Source organism: Stegodyphus dumicola, chromosome 10, assembly GCF_044657685.1.
Source record: "Stegodyphus dumicola isolate Sdum_Otavi_A_Nest chromosome 10, ASM4465768v1".
NCBI classification, from domain to species: Eukaryota; Metazoa; Arthropoda; class Arachnida; order Araneae; family Eresidae; genus Stegodyphus; species Stegodyphus dumicola.
This window is the reverse complement of record NC_140777.1, coordinates 17,967,003-17,986,113: the sequence shown is the minus strand read 5'-3', so window position 1 is coordinate 17,986,113 and position 19,111 is coordinate 17,967,003. Positions and strand designations below refer to the sequence as shown.

At 32.1% G+C, this 19,111-nt stretch overlaps 1 protein-coding gene across 2 annotated transcripts in view; it reads right to left on the bottom strand.

Annotated features, from left to right (window-relative positions):
• The window catches only part of f (espin protein forked), a 487,643-nt gene that overhangs the window by 461,141 nt on the left and 7,391 nt on the right, over positions 1-19,111 (bottom strand). The window contains exon 1 of one of the 2 annotated variants that reach the window (XM_085824685.1): positions 6,724-6,878. The exons of the other annotated variant lie outside the window; for it this stretch is intronic. The gene's annotated coding sequence lies outside the window, so the exon portion shown is untranslated. Of the gene's footprint in view, positions 1-6,723; positions 6,879-19,111 lie in introns of those variants that run through there. 2 annotated transcript variants of the gene reach the window in all.

Genomic DNA, 19,111 nt, shown 5'->3' with positions numbered 1-19,111 from the left:
ATGACTAAACAAACACTATCATGCCAAACAATTTTTTTCTACTAAAATGATCTTGAAAGACCTATTTATATATTGTATATGTTTCTAATTGAATTTTTATTAAATGAGTTAAATTCCATGGCTATTTTGAAGGGCACTTTTTTCTCATTGTTTAATATCATCATTCGGTTAATGACGTAAACAAAAATAGATCGCCTTATGCGGCGCCTAAATATCCTGAAATAATTAGGATATTTAATTTCGGCAAACATCCAGGGCTACCTGCCTTCCTGGACTTGATAAAAAACATCATAGTAAAGTAAATTTTATACTTATTACTATTAAACATAAAACAACCAAAGTTTTTTTAAATGAATAATAATCGATCTAGCGTGAATACAAATATAAGGAAGCTTAGTTTGTCAAACAAAGTAAGAAATAAATTACGCAAAACCAGATTGTCAAGAAGGAGAACTTATACGAGGATTTTCTTAAATAAACTCGGTTATATTTGCCTTATCAAAACTCATTAATACACCCGAAATTAGAAATTCGGAGAACTGGGGATAGTGAAAGAATAGCTATACAAACCAGTTAGTTATGCAGCTAGTTATGGATGAGGTTAGTTATGTAACCAATTACGGATAAGCAGAACCAACACACACTTTACCATCTCGCTTTTCTTTGATGTAACACCGATTAATTCTAAGCCATACTTTGTTTTTATGAACAAGAATGTAAATTAACTGTTTTTGTTGTATCATTTACCGTGCATTTTAGCTAAAAAAAAATTCTGAAAGTTTCCATATTTATAGTACCCCAACTGGCATTTTTTTTTAACGTTTCGTGTGTTATCTTTATATTAAACATCATGTTCTTCGCACTTAAACCACATAAAATTCAATTCAATAGCAATATCGCAAAATATTTAAAAACAACATATCTTTATAATTTCCGATATACAGTCTCGCGCGCTGGAGATAAAACTGTTTTTTTCCGTACAGTGTTGCCATTGCTCGCTTTCAAATCGTTGAGTTTCTTAATAAAAAATTCGTTAAAATTTTACAAAACTTGAAATAGATAATAAAATAAATTCGAATTTCAAAATTCGGGCTTCGGAGTGCCCATGTTTAGGAAGAGGACTACGTTATTCAAAATTTGATGGCTCTAGGTACCGTTGTTTATTCACAATGCGGGAAACATTCGTGCAGATTCTTCATTATTTAGTTTCTTTAAATATAATACATGGCGTGGGTGGCAGCAGTTCGAAAAGTGAATCAAAGCAGAAAGTGAGTCGACGCAAAGTGCCGTTTTGAGACTAATAGCCCTCCATTTGGGCTAAAAAAATTAAAAATTTGGGAAAATGGCAAACTAAAAAATACATAAGCAAATTATGCATAAGCAAACTAAAACCGTCAGAGACACATACGGAAATAAATTAAAACTTTATTTGTTAAAAACATTGTTTATTTTTACCTCTTTGCAACGAAGTAAAGGAAGTACTGCCATTGCGAAAATTTTCGGTTTTCAGATTTCAACTGAAATAGCCATTTTGGCCATTCCCGAATCCATATTAATAATCCATAATGACTATTTCCTTGCGTGACGTTTGTACGTATAGACAGAATAAAAGGTTCTTTATTCCAAAGCGGGTTGTAAAATCTGTATAATGGATTAAAAATGAACTTTTTTGTGACATCTGTATGCATGTACCTCGCATTACTCAAAAATGACTAGTTACAGAACGTTGAAATTTTGAATATGAGATTGTTGTAACATCTAGTTGTGCACCCCCCTTTTTTTAATGTCAGCGGTATCAGAAGTGTATAGTATAGATAGACAGATACACACATACACTCTCCCTTTACCCGACCTTTATTTTCGCAGTCGTTGGTCGTAGTCATAACTTCCAGTTACAGAAGTGTTTTAAATGATGAAAATGTTCATGTTTTGGAAATGTCAAATTTAAAAAATACATTAATTTTGGTCAAATAACGAGATTAACTTCCGATGCCGTTAGCTATTGAAATCGTGTACCGATTTCGTTAAATACTATATCTCTAATATAAAAACTATATTTCTTCTCAGTTTAATTCCATTTGACAGTGTTTAATTCTTTATCTGCTTCAAAAATTAAATGAATAACCCCTGCAAATTTTATTACAGAGGTTATGTTGTATATGATGCACATGATCTAAAGCTTATGTTTCAAGTCAAAATTTCGCCCCCAAAAGTGTGCCGCCCCGGGCGTGCCTCCTCCTCTGGCTGCACCATTGTGCAAGTATAAAAAACCGTTAAAAATATAAACTACTATCCATAGCATAATTCATTCAATCCTTCATTATAAAACTAATCCTACCAGTTAATCCATTTCCTTTGATTACAGCCTATATAAATTGGCCATTATTTTTCTAATCTATAAAAGTAAATAACTTAAAACAAGCTGAGATGAATACGTTATTTGACTGCCCCAGATCGAAGAGGAAGGGCTCACGTTCCTGAGTTTCTCCAGTCAGGCGCACCCACCCGTCTAGGGCACGAGAAATCAATCACCAACTGACTGAACTCACTGACGTGAACTGCAACTAATCCTTTTGCAGCGACAGGTTAGTGGAAATGTGAAGTTGGCGGTGTTAGAGCCACTCTTTCGGACGTTGCAAATTTTCAAAATGAATAGTGATCCCATTCCGGAATAAGATTACTAACAATTAGGCTTACCATGATATCTTTTGCTTCAACCAGGATAATTTTGAAAAAATTCAACAGAAAATAAAACGCTGGCTAATCTTTGGAATATGGTAACAGGTAGTTTGGCGATATTTTGGTAAGGCGATAAAGGTTACTTAATTAATTTGGCTAAAGTGCAGAATCGCCCACTTATTAGTGTGGCGCTTTTTACAAGAGTAAGAAGAATTGGATTTTTGTCAATTTTCTCTGACTTATGAATTTCTTTGACTTTGATAGGTCGATGTGTATATGGATAAAGTCAAGGGAATGCACAATGCCGTTTTTGTGCAATTCTGGGATTTTTTTTTAAGTGAAAATAGGTCGATGTGTACATAGATACCGAGTATGAAAAAAGCGCCAAGCAGTGGACGATTCTGCACTTTCCCCATTAGTTTTATAAATAATTAAACCTGAAACTAGATTGGAAAATAAGCTGCATATTCAAGATTGATCTGTACCAAGGTGTTAGAAACATACTCTCTTAACTGAAATTATGATGCAAGAGTTTATGAAAATTATCATTTAAATATAAGTAGACATAATACAACAATATACAAATCCGGTACAATTATAGTTTAAGGTACTTGGCGAAACTTGGCGATTTGGCTAATCTTTGGAATATGGTAACAGGTAGTTTGGCTACATTTTGGTAAGGCGATAAAGGTTACCAGCTAGGACTTTAGCAGTGTACATGGATAAAGTCAAAAGAGTGCGCAATGCCAATTTTGTGCAATTCTGGGATTTTTTTTAAGTGAAAATAGGTCGACGTGTACATGGATACCGTGTATGTGCAATTCTTGAAAACGCGGCAAGCAGTGGGCGATTCTGCACTTTCTCCCAATTTCGCACCTAATCTTCGTCATGATTAAGCACTTTTGTTCCATAAAAGTTCTAGCATAAGCGTAATTCGGCTAGCAGATTGTTGGGAAAAAATGTTGAGTTAAAAAAAAATAATAAAATAAACATGCCTTTACTTCGTGAAAACAAAATGGCGTCGGAAAAAAAAAAAAACTAGCAGGTTGCTGTAGCAGGGTCGCCAAAGTTTCGCCAAAAAATCGCCAAGTTACCAAGTTGGAGGCAAGAGAGATTGAAAAATGAGCAACGCCTTCGCCGGGAATCTAACTACGGACCTCTGGAATACGCACCGAGCGTGCTGACCACTACACTACGAAGGCATGCTAAGAAGACGGGAGAATTACCTTACAAACTGAGCATATCATATTATTAAGAAATTATTTGTACTTATCACTACTACGAACTTATAAATATACTTTGCTTTCTTTAATGGCATCGAAAAATGCACCGTAAATTAGTTCACTGTCAATTTTGGTGCTTAGGAAATATTATATGGTTGATACAGCCACTCTACCTTTTTCTTCACACCATACGATATTCATTATTGAAAATACTTTTTCGACTGGTGCCGGTGTTCCTAACATGCTCAAAATGTATTCTATTGTTTGAGCAAGAGGGAACAATGAAATCTTTTAAATGGCTGAAAAGAAATGTATCCATTTTTTGTGACCTGACTACCTGGCCAAAAACAAATTCTACAATCATTAATTACTTCAACGAAAATTTTAGCCATATTTATTCTATTATTAACGACAGTTTCATTAATTTTTTTCACGTGAAGCTTCAATTTCAGAGCATGTTAATTAACCGTTGTTTATCCAAATAAATAATTCTGCTCCATCAAAACATGTTTTCCCATAGCACAGTGTAAAATATCTGATGTCGACACCATACAACTTCTTTGTACGTATTATTAAAAAATGAACATTTTTGGCTACAGTTCATTTAAACTTATTTTCTCGAATCATTCTAATTTAACAGATTCCTGGAGGCAAGTTGAAAATGACATCAAAAATTGCAAATTAAATATCCTGGTCAATTTTTTCGTACGGGTGTCAAACTTCTTGTATTTTTATTTTTTATGACGAGTATAAAACTCATAAATATAATTACGGAAAACGAGAAACTGCATTAAAAGTTTCATTTCGTTAATTGACAAAATTAATATTTAAAGTTGTCAAAATATGAATAGTTTCGTCACTTCAAACCCTTCTGTAACTAGAAGTATGTGTCTACGATCAACGAAAATAAAGGCTGCGAAAATAAAGCCATATATATATATATACACTTTTAACACTGCCGACTGCAATAAAAAAGGGAGGTGCACAACTAGATGTTATATCAATCCTATATATATAGTTGCAACGCTCTACAGCTAATCGCTTATGAATTATGCGAGATGTATACTTACATAGGTACGTACAGACGTCACGAAAAAAATCCATTTTCATTTCGGGTTAAATCCGTTTTAGAATCCGTTTTGGAATAAAGAATCCTTTATTCTTACATGCAGATATCACGAAAAAAAGAAAAAAATAAACCATTTTCATTTCGGGTTAAATCCACTTTAGAATCCGTTTTGGAATAAAGAATCCTTTATTCTTACATGCAGATCTCACGAAAAAAAAATCCATTTTCATTTCGGGTTAAATCATTTTAGAATCCGTTTTGGAATAAAGAATCCTTTATTCTTACATGCAGATATCGCGAAAAAAAGAAAAAAAAAATCCAAATGGATAAGGGAACGTTCAGAATGGATATTTTCGTTGAAATCTGAACACCGATTTTTTTTTTTTTTCTTTTTTCGATTTTAACACTTCTTTTTACTTTGTACTTTGTACAAGTTTTCTTTGAAAAGACACCTGTCATTATTTTGAACAAAAATACCTAAAAAACATTAAAAGGTCTCAGATTTAGATACAAAATATTTAGATCGGCAACGATGAATGTGACAAAGGGAATATTTTAACTGCCAATTCGCTGCTTTACCCGAGGCTACACTATTTTTACGACTTGTATATTCGGCATTTTTAATATTATATCAAATAACCGGGCAGTATGACAAATTGACTAGGACGCAGAGATTACATAATCAAAATGAGACAGGTAAACTTCTGGCACACCTAACATTAGTGAAATACGATTTTATTGGCAACAATGTTAAATTGAACAAAATATTTGAAATTCTTATTACGTTAGCATCTTAAACATTTAGGTTGCTACGTACCAAGTTTTCGAGATATATAGCTCTTTAATCGCTTTAAAATTATTTGCTGTGTCTAGGATGAAATTCTAAAGATAAATCTGTGAACAGCATAAATCTGAAATTCATTATTGAATAGTATACAATGCAATATGTACACATATCAGTAAACAGATTAATTTAATAAAAAAGATTAGATTTGATTAAAAAAAACTACGGTAAATATATCCTTACTTCACGTTAGTAAATGCTGGCCAAATTACATTTGTGATTTCGTTATATTAAAATTTAGAAGGAGATTTACCAATGCTTATCAGACCAAGTTCTATTTTTACGACAATGCACCGGAAACACGAATCTGCAATATTTAGCTGTTTTTATTCGTATGCATATTCAAAGTTGTTCGATTTTTATATTATGCTAAAAGAAAACGATACATATGAAAGAATCATAATACAAATCGCGAATTTGATTTGATCGAATTTTTGTGCATAATTCGATTTTCCAGAAAAGTTTTCAAATTTTGCCTATTAAAATGTATTTTCTGAAATGCCGAATATTCAGATTCGTGTTTTGGGGCATAATGCTGATTATATGTATGACACGTTAATATTCATGTACATCAGTGTGTGATGATATCACTAAAAAGTAAACAAACACACTATAAAGGCAAACAAATTTTTCCCCAAAATCAAGAAATAAATTTCAAAAATCAAGAACTTTGACAATTCTTTATAACTCATTCGAATCACAAAATTTACTTGAATTCAAGTCGAGAAACAAGAATTTTACCGCTTCATTAAAAAGATTAAATTAAAAAACAAACAAACAAAAAAGACTAACTGAACAACGTTGGCTGTTTAATATCAGATTTTTATAAAAGCACGTGGTTGTTTCTTCTATGATAAACAAATTCAACATCATGGAATTCGAAATGATAACATAAGCCTGGAACTTACCTTGGATAGGAATTATCCTTTAGAAATTTTGAAGTATCACACACCACATTTATTAAAATAAACATTCACCCTTAAAAGAAAACAGCGAACAATTCTCGCTATCAAGCAAACGGTAGCACCTCGCAACCGCGTCAGACATTCTATGCAGCAATGGTTATGTTTAATGCTTGTTGGGTTTCAGGTACAAATGACTGACTAAACGAGAACAGACGAAATACGGAAACTGCTTGACAGCGCATGCGCGTTTAAACGCCAGGTGGAAAGAGAAAATTGCCGAGCGGGAGTTTCGGTTCCGATTTCCTAAGCTTTACTAGAAAGTAGAACTTTAAAAACATGGATTTAAATACGGATATACTGGGATTTTAAAATATAATACATGATTGTAAAAATGAACTATTTTCTTTTCATATTTTATAAAAAAAATATTGGAATTATAAAATAGTCCATTAGGAATCTGCGTAAAATATAATATTTTTTAAAACTGACTTTATGTTCTGATCTTATTTTATAGTAAAAATAGCGGACTGCAGCCAAAGGAAAATTTGTAAGTTCTATATACACCTGAAAAGCAAATGCATGAAAACATTTAAATACGTAGCGTATTCGGAAACTAAGTACCGTTTAATTCATGGAGGTAGGAAGTAAGATGAAGTCGCCCTAAACAAGTTTCTCCGTACCCTGCTCTGAAGCACCGGCGATCCCTACGTGGTGACCAAAACATTGGGTCATTTACCATTGAGTTCTATGGGATTTGACGCGTTCGGGTGTAAATATTTTGTAATTACGTTGCAAATATACATATAAATGTATATATTTTCTTTTTCTACAACACTTCAGAGTCCTAAGTATGTGAAAACAACATATTTTTAAACAACATTTCATTCTGAACGGAATTAAATGCTATACTTTTCACAGGACAGTTTTCTCAGAATGGTTTAATTTGAATGAAATATTTTCACAAGTTTTCGTTAATTACATTAGAAAAAAAATTATTGTAATTCGATTTTATTCGGTTAAGGTACAAAAATTAAGATCAAAGTTTATTGTATTATTAATATTAAAATTATGCATTATTTCTTTTCTATTTATAGAGCTTCTTCCTAAAATACTTTCTTAAATATGACATGATTTTTTGGCTTCTTTTAAATCGAAAAATGTAAGTCAATTTATAATTAATGCTCTATTCGGTTCATTTTAAATTAGAGAATTATTAGGAATTAGCGAAATAGTTTAAATAAGTATTTCGCTAATTCCTAATAATTAAATAGGTATTAAATAGTGTTTGACTTTCTCTGAACATTTCAGAAAGGGAATAAAATAAGTTTTTTTTTTTTAAAGTATTTTTTAAAACTTGTAACTGAGTTATTATAAAATGTAAAGGGAATAATTCTTTTAATTATACTTATCAGATTTTTTTTTTACCCTTCATTTCAACAATACATATTCCAAAACTCTTTATTACGTTCTTAAGTGCGCATCTCATAGCATTTGCTTTACAATACCTTTTAACAGATTGCTTTCCAATACGAACAATTCTTGCTTAAATAGTTTTATAACGTATTTGTTAACACGATTTCAATTTATGTTTACAATTCAATATTAAGGTTATTATATATTTAGATAACATTTATAATCATTATAAATTAGATACATTTAATCATTAGATTTCTTCACAGTACTTTCACAGTTGTTTATAAGTGAATAAATTCTTCATTTCAAATACATTTATAAATAATTTAATGAATATTTAAGTATTTTGTCAAAAGCAGATACATGCTTTTTGCAAGCACATGCATAAATACCCATACATATTTCCCATTTATCATTTCCGGCATGTGCAAATCTTTAATTTCTGTGCATTCACTATATTTTTCGTGTAAAGTAATTTACACTAATTTAGCATACACCCGAAAGTTTTGCATAAAAAATATATATGAATATAATTTGAATGAAAATTATAAGTATTATTTTTAATACCCACTCAAAGGTCAGTTTTTCTTCAAAATTCCTCCACGATGGCATCTCTCTCTTTAGGCAGATAGCCCTTGCATGCGTTACTCTATTGAATAAAACCTCAATCTGACCTATGTGCCTAATTACAAATATTTTAACATACATAATTTTATATTTACATTTAGCCATCAAGTTTCAAACTTTTCAAATCTGCTAGAAAATAAATTTTGGCAGATCTCTTTTAGCAATTTTCTTAAAATCTATATTTTTGTAGTGCAACAGCTTAGAATTTATTAAAAAAATTCATAATCAAAATCGCTGTTGTTAGTTATCGAAAAATAACCAAGATGTGATTTTTGCGTAAATGTCAGTAAACTATACAAATTGCTATTATCCATCGCACTATGAATGTTTCTATCATGCGAGAGTGTCCCTTTTTCGATTTCTATGGAACTGTCGTGTGTCGAAATACTATCAGAATCTTGTCAAGCGAGCTTCTGAATGTAAACAAAGAACACCCCGTCTGGTGACCCAAGCTTCAAAGCAGTGCTTCACTTTTAGCGCGGAATGGCCCCTCCTCCCTTTCCTACCTCCACGGTTTCATTCTAGCGCCGTCGCAGCGCTGTGGTAGGCGTCCCGCGCATGCGCACTAGTCTTCCTTGTTCACTGACTTTCAATTGTCGCCATTTTGGTTGCTCTATGTTGTGTTTTCAGTTTGCTGTGCACATTCAAAATGTTTAAGACAATTAGTTCTCCCGCTGACTGTGAGATTCGTGCCGTGATTAAATTTTTGAATGCGAAGAATGTTAAACCGGCCGAAATTTATTCGTCAAGTGGCAGAAGTTTACGGTGAATACGCGATAAGTGATGGAATGGTGAGAAAGTGGGTAAAAATGTTTAATGCAGGTTGAACAAATGTCCACGCCGAGGCTCGGAGTGGTCGACCTTCTGTTGTCACCGATGATTTGGTAAGGAAAGTTGATAAAGCAATTCATGAGAGCAGACGCTTCACAATGACAACTCTTTCAGAGGCATTTCCACAAATTTCACGTACTGCTTTGTTCGAAATTGTTTCTGACCGCTTGAATTATTGCAAACTGTGTTCCCGATGGGTTCCAAAAATGCTCACTGATGTTCACAAAACAAAGCGACTTGGTAGTGCCCTGACATTTCTCACGCGGTACAGTGATGAGGGAAGAAAACTTTTTAAACCAAATTGTGACAGGTGATGAAACTTGGGTGCGTCATTTCACACCAGAATCGAAACAACAATCGATGGAGAGGGGACACACTCATTCTCCGAAAAAACAAAAGTTCAAAGTGACAATGTCATCACAAAAAATCACGTGCACTGTCTTCTGGGATAGGAAAGGCGTTTTGCTTACTGAATTTCTTCCCAGAGGTGAAACCATTAATGCGGCACGATATTGTGAGACTTTAACAAAACTAAGGCGTGCCATTCAAAACAAACGAAGAGGAATACTCAGTAAAGGAATTGTGTTGCTCCATGACAATGCTCGGCCCCATACTGCTGGTGTCACTCAATCGTTTTAATTCGACAGTTTCACTGGGAGCAGTTCGATCACCCGCCGTACAGCCCAGACTTGGCGCCGTCCGACTATCACTTGTTTCTGCACATGAAGCGCGAGCTTGGTGGCAAGCGCTTTGGATCTGACGATGACACGAAAAATGCTGTGGAGTCGTGGTTATCGAAACTGGCGGGAAGTTTCTTTGACGATGGTATACAAAAACTGGTCACCCGCTGTGACAAGTGTTTGATCACTGGCGGAAACTATGTTGAAAAATAGTTTAAGACATGTATTTTCATGTAAAAATAAAACTGGATTCGAAAAAATTGTTTTACTATTTTTAGTCCAAAGGGATTTGAATCCCTAAGGACTATTAGTTTCGTTTTGGCATTTTGCGTCGGACGGATAAATGCCGGTTCACTTTTCAAACTGTTGCCAGAAAATGTTAGAGTCCTGCATTATATTTGAAGAAATTAAATAATGAAAATCTGCGTAAATGTATGTATATTTCTCGTATTGTGATAAAACAACGGTACATAGAGTCATCGAATTTTGAATAACGTAATCCTCCAACGAATATGAGCATGTGGAAGACCCAATTTGAAATTTGAAATTTGTTTTATGATCGATTTCCTATTTTTTAAAACTTTGACGAATTTTTGATTAACAAACTGAAGGATTTCAAAGCGAGCAATGGCAACGTTGTGCAGAAAAAACATTTTTATCTCCAGCGCGTGAGTCTCTGTATCGGAAATTCTAAAGATATGCTCGTTTTAAAACTATTTTGCGATATTGCTGTTGCACTGGATCTTATGGTTTAAGTGCGAGGAACATGATATTTAATAAAGAAAGGTACCACACAAAATGTTAAAAAACGCCCCTTTGGACGTAATTTAAAATCTGCAACATTTCAGATTTTTTTTTTTTCTTTTTTTTCCAAAACGGTACTTAGTTTCCGAATTACGTATGTAAGGAATTAGTTCATTCTTTCCTAGCAACAACCAATTAATTAGTAAATAATTGTTTTATTGCCAAAGCAGGAAATAAAAACTTTTGACACTTCAGGTTCATACGTATGACGTCATGAATTAAATTTAATGTTATATGACAACATCTTCCCAATATTAATAAAATAATTAACGCGACCTAACATATCGTGTCAGTTATACTAACCTGAAACAAAGAAGTTGCCAACAGCACCTATTTACTTAAAACGCTGACATTAACGAACAGTTTTTCACATACAGGGAGGTCACATGTAATCGCGTGCTTTCTTCAATGTCAGAATATGACATTATATAATAATAATGAGTTTAATGGTTGGCCATGTTATTTTTATTTCATATTTTATAAAACTTACAAATTTTTGATTAACAAACTCTGCGATTTGAAAGCGAGTGGTGACAACATTTTTCCAAATAAAACATTTTTAGCTGCAACGCACAAGACTGTTGCCACTCGGAAAATGAGTGCGAAAATTTGCGTTTTCAGAGTTTTTAATTAATATCTCGGCTGATTAAAGTCGTACGAGGATAGCAACAGTCGAAATGGCTTCCCACGAATTTTTGGAATCGGGAATAATACATTTAATGTTTGGCAATGATATTTTTATTTCATATTTTTTAAAATTTAGAATTTTTTTATTAACAAACTCTAGGATTTGAAAGCGAGCAACGGCAACACTTGTCGAAATAAAGCAGATTTTTCATCTCCAGCGTGCAAAACTGTTAAACTTTGTGAAAGTACCAAAAATTAAATTTAAAATTTAAAATTATAATAAAACAAATGAATTACTGCCGATTTCAAGAAGAAACAGGAGGTATTTCACTAGATGTTAAAACAGTCCCAAGTACAGGCAGTACCATGATAAGCAGTCCCATGTACTGCTTATCATTTTTGAGTTACGCGAAATACATACGTACGTACGTACAGGCGACGGAAAAAAAACTCGTTTTTAATCCGTTTTGGAATAAGGAGTCTTTTATTTTGTCTAAATTTACAAATATCACAAACACACACGAAAAAAAAAAAAAAATAAAATAAAATAAAATAAAAATAAATAAATAAATAAATAAAAGTGGTGTCGAGAATGGACAAAATGGATATTTCCGCTGAAATTTGAAAACCCACATTTTTTGTGATTACAATGTCCCGTTTACTTCGTGCAAAGAAGCAAAAGTGAAGTAAGTTTTAACCCATTTGAATCCTGTAAGAATCAAACACTAAAAACATATTCTAGACTTCTATTTTTGACACTCATGTTTTTGTTTGAATGCTAGAAAGTATGCTCTGCAAATTTAAGAGCATTTCTTTTTACATGACATTTTTGAATTTTTCTTTCCATTCATAGGAAAACAAAAAATTAATTATAGCATCGTAATATACAACACAAACTGCATAAAAAATCCGCGAAAATTATCTGTAGGTATTTAGCTAAAGCTTGATGATTTTTTACTAAAAATGTGACTTTTAAACTAAATTTAAACATTAAAATACACGTTTCCATTTTTAAAAAAAATCACGTATTTCATGAATTCACGTTCTTATTTAAATCGAAGGTAGAAGACTTTCAGAAGATTGCGTAAAAAATTTAACATCGCAAGTTAGATTTTAAAATTAAAAATGTACGTTGAAATATAAAATTTTAAATCATTTTAACGCACAGAAATTTCTGTATTTTATTTACATGTTAAATACTACGTCATTAAAAAAATCGAAAATATCGAGAGAATGAACAAGCAACGAAATCGCATAATCACCTTTATCCCCCCCCCCAATCTGAGACTCACTTTCGTGCAAACCGCTCATTTGTTCCACTTTTATGAATTTTTGAAAAGTGAGCGAACAGTTATTTAAACGATTATTGAATCTCTTCGCTCCATCCACTTCGCTCTAAATCAAAACCTTATAAATCTAGCCAGTTTCCTAACGTAACCTAATTTAACCAACACAATTTCCACATCGTTAATTTAACAGCAAAAACTGCAAATACAACACAAAGGAATTGAAACTTCTCTTTCTTATGATAATTCGCACACTGCCCCTTATGAACAAGACGTATGAATAAATTAATCAGCGAGAGGTTTGATAGAAATCATTCGATTGACGTTAATGGAGGGTTGTGCAGAATAAACTGAATGAAAACTTGGCGGTTTTCTTTCAATGAATCTATCAACCGAGTCTAAACAGTGAGGGGAAAGAAATAAAAGTATACAAAATGAAAGCTTATGTAGCATCATGCCTTAAGTAACAAATGAACTTCAACTTAATGTATCATAATTTGACTGGCGGAACAATCAACCAATAATAAAGGAGTTTTCCGTATTATGCTTTTTATATTACATTCGAATCTCGCTATACAAACACGGTTTTTAACAAATACCCGGATAATTAAGACACAATAACACGCCGAATAAATACTAATTCAGAAGTCAAACAACAAAAATCAGCGTTAATTTACAAAATTTTCACAGGACTAGTTTCGATGGTTTTACCGAACCATCATCTTCAGCTGCAAAACCGCAAATGAACAAGATAGGAAATGATATTTGCAGCTGAAGATGATGGTTCGGTAAAACCATCGAAACTAGTCCTGTGAAAATTTTGTAAATTAACGCTGATTTTTGTTGTTTGACTTCTGAATTAAATACCCGGATATAACGCGAGAACCTATGCATCCCGTCTTAATGTTATATTACATTACTATACAGAACTTCCAAAAGTATGACAATCGGATATAATGAACTTTATGGATTTCGAGTTTTGTACTTCCCGTATGGATCCACAATTTCTGAAATTTAAAAAAAATATAATGGAATAAAATCTGAAAGCTTTATTTTTCCTTTACAGAACATTCACGTTTCGAGACCATTTTGGTTAACGCCACTTTCGGACTAAAAATATTTAAAAACAGCGTACATTTAGAATTTCTGATAGATAGTCTCACGGGCTGGAGATAAAAACATTTTATTCCGCACGGTGTTCCCACTGCTCGCTTAGAAATTTTTCACTTTTTAAATCAAAAATTCGTTAAAATTTTACAAAATATGAAACAAACACCAAATTCTAAATTTGGGCTTATGTCCCAGGTTCCTATGTTCGGGTGGAGAACACCGTTATTCAAAATTTGACGACTCTATGTGCCGTTGTTTTCTTACAGTGCAACAAACATACATATATTCATGCAGATTCTTCATTATTTAATTTTCTTTAAATATAACACAGGGCGATCATATTTAGTGGCAACAATTTGAAAAGTAATACATCGTATTTAAGTGATACAACGCAAAATGACGTTTCGAGCCTAATAGCTCGTCTGGGCTAACGCCCTCTTGGGCTTTAAAAAAATATCTTTCATATTTAGTATGTCTGTTATTAATTAATGAACTAAACTATTTTAAAGCAATAGATGCAGCTATTAAGAATATGTTTTTACTTCCTTGTACGAAGTAAAAAGGAAGTATTCTAATCGCGAAAAGTTTCCGGCAGCATATTTCAACGAAAATATCCATTTTGGCCGCTATCGAATGCAATTTAACGATGTTTTTTGCGTGATATCTGTACGCAAGGACAGAATAAAAGACTCGTTTCCTCCAAAAAAATTATAAAACTGCTTTAAAATAAATTCTGAAGAGAATTTTTCGTGGCGACTGTACGAACGTATGTACGTACGTATCTCGCATAACTCAAAAACGGGTAGCCTCAGAACGTTGAAATTTTGTATATAGGACTGCTATAACATGTAGATGTGCACCTCGTATTTTGATTGCAATCGGCCGCACCAAACGTATATAAATATATTTATGTATATATGTCCACTCTATTACCCGGCTCAGTGATCTACGTTTCTTTACTCTTATATGTTTGTAAATTGTACATTTTTTTCTTTAAAAATGATTGAATTATGTTGTTTTTATCTTCCGGTTAAGGATTTTAAGCCTTTAGTAAATCTGTGTGCAATATTTTTAGAATTATCAGCAATTTTAAAGTTGTTTAATTGCCGCTAAGCCTGTTTTTAATGGCGGCCATTGATGTTTACATTTGAAACAGGTGACTAGTGGATTTGTTGCCAATCTAGAGAAACTTAGCTTCGCAACAACAAAGATAGCCCATTCATTTATTATTGCCAATTAAATCATGCTTAATTCTTTCCGGAATTTTTTCGAGGAAATAAGCGTTTGAGATTTTTAATATAGGTATTTTGAGTTTTTATGTATTTTTGCCTTCTCCCGAAGTGAGAACTGAATTAATTAAATGAGAAATATTCAATAGTCTCTGAAAAACTGTTTCTTTTTGGTTTTGTTTGCTTAATTTCTTTTATACATCGTTCTAGCTTTATTATAGTATTTGAATAGAACATGTGGCAACGATTAGATAATTCTTTTAATTTAAATGATATACATTTTGTGCATTCTGAGTTATAATAGGAATGAAATATAATACTGTTAAGTAAACCTAGCGGCAGAGTGTCGCTATGGTAAACAAAGTGAATTTTAAAGAATGCCATTATTCTATTGTGGTTTATGCGCTGTCGGCGAAGTAGGTTTAATTCAATCCAATAAGTTTAAATAAAATGCAAGAAAAAATGCGTATAATTTAATATTCCGTACAAGGAAGTCATGTGGTGTACACATCAGATTTTTTACATTTAAATGTCACTGATTAAGAAATAAATAATAATTTTAAAAAACCTGAAAGTTTTCTGATTTTATATTAGACCCAAAATAATGAGTTTTTTTTTAATTTTTATTTTTTTTTACGTTTTGTGTATTACTTTAATTATTAAATATCACGTTCTTCGCACCTAACCCATATAAGACTGGTGTCTTAGCCAATGTCCGTCAGTCCCTATCCCGCAGGGCTGAAGCCTGCATTACAGCTGCCGGAAGGTCTTTTGAGCATGTACATCAATTACATTCCTGTTAATAAAATGTTTTCTGAAGTATCGTCTCTCATTCTTGTGTTAATGCTTTAAATGTGACAGTAAAAAAACTACTCTTTAGCTTCTCACTGCTTGCGTTCCGACCCTACATTCTATAACGAATATTGCTCGTATAGCTGTCTTCTATCACACCCTGAAGTTTTTCTCTCTCGTTCAGATTCACCTTGTATATTTATATACTACATGTGATGTACCAGCTTTTGTCCGGAATAAATAGAATGCTGAAGAATCATAAATGTAGTCGTAGCTTAAATAATCAGACGATAAGTTTAAAAAACAGGATCCATTATTTATTATTCAGGAGAAAATAGTAGTTACAAAAATCTGATATCCGGAGTAAATAAAAGAATTACTAATAACTTTTTGTATGAAGTTTACTGCATCGTGACATTTAAGAAAAAGCCCCGATATTCCTTTTGCGAGTCATTTTATAGCCTCTGGAAAGGCGGAGCTTCCAAGAAATGACGTCAGCCTCGTCAGCCAATCCAGTTCTCTTGAAATATTTCCAGAACATTCTATAACTGTACGTGTAGAAAAGGCGGGAAAAACAACTTGACTACGGGGCTGTGGATTTAATTCCACGTACTTTCAAATAAGAGACCGTCGCCATTAAAAATGAAAAGAACATACAGTTAGAATTTTAAGTGTATTTTTGACTATGGAATTTTATTATTACATACATATATTATTATTATATTATATTATATATAAAGAGAGAGATGTAAATTTTTAATGATTTGGTTTTAGATAAATATATTAAAAAGTAAAACATACTTTTTGCACATGATAATTAATACATTTACTCTAAAAACACCGGATTTATCAGATGTTATGAATATTGCTTAACAGAGATTATTAAATAATGAATAGGCTTTAACCCTTTGTTGCATCACGTCCATTCTAGTAGACAAAAGTTTAAATTTGTTTATTCTTCTGTAAATGCCTTAACAGATTCCATTCCTGTGTTTATTACTTCTATATTATTAGAACTTTCAACTGTCGATCCTAAATGGCTGTATAGCATCACTAAGTAAACTGCTATTTGGAAAATGGCTCCTACTTCTGTTTCCAAGTTAGTACAATTTCTCATAGTAAACATTATATAATATTGCTTACATATTCTTATACTGCCATTTTTTATTCATAATTAGTTATTTTAGACATTATATTTTAAATGTCAGTTTGAGAAAATTGTGAAGTGGGTAGATAAAGATCTACCGAAAAGAGTGAATTGAAACCCAAATGTAGTGCTTATCAAGCCAAAACAAGACTGGAAAGGCTTATGTTTGGCAAGGAATTTCTAGAACATTTGAATCCAATAGGTACAGGTTACAAAATCGTAGCAAAATGATTTCAATCACAATAGACGAAATGAAGGTATTTTGTGGGATCTATATGTACATGTCAGTTGTAGATTTACTATTTAGAAGATGGTAATGATCACTGCAAACAAAGCAGGAAATGATTTCAAATGCAATGACCGTCGATCGTTGGGAAGAGATTTGTATGCAGATACGTATATGCATGCTGTCCACTGTAGTGAACAAACTGTAGCATTTATTTAAAACGAAAATTGAATAAAATTATTTTTTTTATTATTACTAAGGTTATTTTATTTAGAAAAAATACAAACATTTTCGTTTAACTTCTCTAGATTATTTGTATGCAACAAAGAGTTAATCATGGGTGGGAAAATAGGGACATTTATAACCACCAAATTCTGAAAGCGCTTGGCACCTCGCACCATTGAAACACGTCCATCTTACAGACTGTATTTTAAATTTCGAATTTATCATTTAATTATTTTATATATTTTGTGGAAATTTAATGGATTTTTCACTAACAAACTCAACAATTTAACCATTGTTGGAAATAAAACACTTATCTTCAGCGATAGTATCTTGCCATTCGATGAATTATTTAAGACATTTATCTTTCAAATTTAACAAACAAAGTCTACTATTTAAATGTAACGTGTTACCACTGTGGGAAATAATTATTTTTAGCTATTCGGCAAAGCGCAAGATACTTAAATTCCAAATTTAATCTGTCTGTTATTGATTAAGAAAATAAACTATTTAAAAGTAATAAACGTAGTTAAGATTATTTTTTCTCTTTTTTAATCTGATTGATTTAAATAAAAAATCTGATACGCATTTTTTCTTCCATTTCATTTAAACTTACTGGATTGAATTAAATCTACTTCGCCGACAGCGCATAAGCCACAATAGAATAAATGCATTCTTTAAAATTCACTCTAGTATTTGTTTACCATAGCGACACTCTGGCGATAGATTCACTTAACAGTATTATATTTCGCTCATATTATAACACAGAATGCACAAAATTTATATCACTTAAAGAATACAATTGTCTAATCATTGCCACATGTTCTGTTCAAATACTATAATAAAGCTAGAATGATGTATAAAAGAAATTAAGCAAACAAAACAAAAAAGAAACAGTTTTTCACAGACGATTGAGTATTTCTCATTCAATTAATTCAGTTCTCACTTCGGGAGAAGGCAAAAATACATAAAAACTCAAAATATCTGTATTAAAAATTACGAAGTAAATCTTAAACACTTATTTCCTCGAAAAAATTCCAGAAAGGGTTAAGCATGATTTAATTGGCAATAATAAATGAAGACGTTATCTTTGTTGTTGCGAAGTTAAGTTTCTCTAGATTGGCACCAAATCCACTAGTCTGCTGTTTCAAATGTAAACAATCAATGGCCGCCATAAAAAAATAAAAATTAAAAATAAAAAAAAATAAATAAATAAAAAATAAAAAAAAAGCATAGCGGCACTTAAACAAAAATAAAATTGTTGATAATTCTAAAAATATTGCATACAGATTTACTAAAGGCATAAAAACCTTAACCGGAAGATAAAAACAACATAATTCAATCATATTTAAAGCAAAAAAATGTACAATTTACAAACATATAAGAGTAAAGAAACT